Source organism: Rhincodon typus, chromosome 10 (genome assembly GCF_021869965.1).
Source record: "Rhincodon typus isolate 14 chromosome 10, sRhiTyp1.1, whole genome shotgun sequence".
NCBI classification, from domain to species: domain Eukaryota; kingdom Metazoa; phylum Chordata; class Chondrichthyes; order Orectolobiformes; family Rhincodontidae; genus Rhincodon; species Rhincodon typus.
Window position 1 is genome coordinate 71367908 of NC_063341.1, and position 2816 is coordinate 71370723.

Here is a 2816-nt window from a genome sequence, read left to right on the forward strand (position 1 = left end):
TCAAGGAAGGGGAGGGAAGCTAACCTCAATCAATAGCAGGAATTGAACCTGTGCTGTTGGTGTTACTCTACATTGACACTCTACATCGCTACACTACCAGAAGGATGTGGTGGCTTTGGAGAGGGTACAGAAAAGATTTACCAGGATGTTGCCTGGTACAGAGGGCATTAGCTATGAGGAGAGGGTGGAGAAACTTGGGTTGTTCTCACTGGAACGACGGAGGTTGAGGGGGGACCTGATAGAGGTCTACAAGATTATGAAGAGCGTGGACAGACTGGACAGTCAGAAGGTTTTTCCCAGGTTGAAGAGTCAGTTACCAGAGGCCATGGGTTTAAGATGTGAGGGGCAAGGTTTAAAGGTGATGTACGAGGCAAGTTTTTTACACAGAGGGTGGTGGGTGCCTGGAACTCGCTGCTGGGGAGGTAGTGGAAGCTATAGTGACTTTTAAAGGGCATCATGACAAATATATGAATAGAATGGGAATAGAGGAATACGGTCCCCGGAAGGGTAGGGGGTTTTAGTTGTGACAGGCAGCATGTCAGTGCAGTCTTGGAGGGCCGAAGGGCCCATTCCTGCACTGTATTTTCTTTGTTCTTTGTTCGAAATGAGCCATCCCGCTAACTTGCCCCAAAGGTAAAGGTAAACTTATGTACGAACATAAGAGGTAGAAATGGGAGGAGGTGATGGCCTAGCGTTATTACCACTAGGTATTGGGTAATATCACTAGGTATACCACTGGGCCATCACCTCCTCCCACTTCTACCTCTTACTTTACGCTGGATTGTTAATCCTGAGAACCAGGTAATGTTCTGGGGACCCGGGTTTGAATCCTGCCATGGCAGCTGGTGAAATTTGAATTCAATTGAAAAAAAATCTGGAATTAAGAGCCTAATGATGATCACAAATCCGTTGTTGAGTGTTGGAAAAACCCATCTGGTTCACTAATGCCCTTTTAGGGAAGGAAACTGTCTCTGAGCCAGATGCTCCAGGTTAGAGTTACACCCAAAAAACTTGACAGTCAGACGGACAAACAGGTTGAGTGTCAACCTGGAAATACTTCCGACACATACTGAGGGCAGTCGGCGAGAGCAAGAGAGCTTCCTGGTCAGTTATAAAGAGTCATAGAGTCACACAGTCATACATGGTGCGTACATAGCACAGAAACAGACCCTTCGGTCCAACCAGTCCATGCCGACCATAATCCCAAACCAAATTAGTCCTACCTGTCTGTTCTTGGCCCATATCCCTCCAAAACTTTCCTATCCATGTACTTATCCAAATGTCTTTTAAACATTATAATTGTACCCACATCCACCACTTCCTCAGGTGAAACACCCTGTGTGTAAAAAAAATTTGCCCCTCGTGTGTTTTTAAAATCTGTCTCCTCTCACCTTAAAAATGTTACCCCAGTCTTGAAATCCCCCCTCCTAGGGAATAAACACCTACCATTACCTCTATCTATAACCCTCATTATTTTATAAATTTTTATCACGTCAGCTTTCAACCTCTTGCACTCCAATGAAAAAAGTCCCAGCTTATCCAGCCTTTCTTTATAACTCAAACCCTCCACACCTGGCAACATCCTGGCAAACCTCTTCTGAACCCTCTCCAGCTTAATAATATCCTTCCTACAACTGTTACTGGAGACAGGTGACTGATGATGGTTTAGCCTGAGGGTCACCACACCTCAGGGGAGGGGAGAGGTCCAGGAGGTAGGAGGTTCATGGTGACCTCACTACAACAGTGACTACAGCCGAGAAATCTTGAATTTGTTGTAAGGTTGCTCTGAAGGACACCACACAAATGCAGATTCTTTGCAATCGTGAGTTTGAAAGGGGAGGGTGGTGTGATTCCATTGGATTTCTGAATTTCTCCTCCCCTGAGCAGTAATCTTAGCTGGGTTTGGTGGCACCGTTGCAGGGAGGGGATGGTAGGAAGTTGAGTAAGTGAGGAACCATGTGCTAGCAAATATATTCCAAGCGACAGCTGGAAGAACCATGCCCCGGATCGCCTGGAATGCGGTAGACGGTGAGCGAACGGGACTTTTATGGAAACTTGCTACGGGGGAGACGTAATTTTACCCAAACGACATTGAGTCTGGTCAAGTGGTGGTTCCAGGCCGGTACATGCAGCAGCTCCGCTCCCCTTTTACTCTGAGAACTTCCGCGGATTAACCAGCTCGACCCGAAGACCCATTCCTGATTTATTTCCAAACTCACCCCCGGAGGAAGGTAAATTCATTTTCAAACCAAGGGGAGGGCAGAGGGGGAAGCTGGGGATTTAGAATGCTGACTGCTTTGTTTCTGTACGAGAGGTGATGGAATAAGAACTAAAAGCCTATTCACGCGTCTGTGTGTGCGCTGGGGGCTGGTTAAAGGGTGTAGGTGAGTGAGGATAGAAAGCTCCTTGGGTTCTGTCTGGGGGAGACCCCGCTGTATCCCACCCCGGTCCCTCAGTGTCGGAAGGGAGAGAGCAACCCCGCAGCCCCTTGGCCGCACAGTCACAGATAGAGAGAGACACACTCAGACACACACTCACTCACTAGAGACAAACTCACAGACACACACACAGACACACTCACAGAGACACACTGACACACACTCAGATACTCACAGACTGAGACACACACACAGAGACACTCAGACTGAGACACACACAGACACACTCACAGAGACACACAGACACACACTCAGACGCACTCACAGACTGAGACACACACAGACACACAGAGACACTCAGACACACACACAGACACACACAGAGACACACTGACACACACTCAGACACACACTCAGACTGAGACACACACAGACACA

General features: G+C 47.8%; 1 protein-coding gene across 2 annotated transcripts in view; it reads left to right on the top strand.

The window, feature by feature from the left end:
* The first annotated feature begins 1885 nt into the window (after window positions 1-1885).
* nexn (nexilin (F actin binding protein)) overlaps window positions 1886-2816 on the top strand; it is a 170204-nt gene continuing 169273 nt past the window's right edge. The window contains exon 1 of one of the 2 annotated variants that reach the window (XM_048602419.1): window positions 1886-2231. The gene's annotated coding sequence lies outside the window, so the exon portion shown is untranslated. The remainder of the gene's footprint in view (window positions 2232-2816) is intronic. The other variant, XM_048602420.1, reaches the window with a different exon arrangement.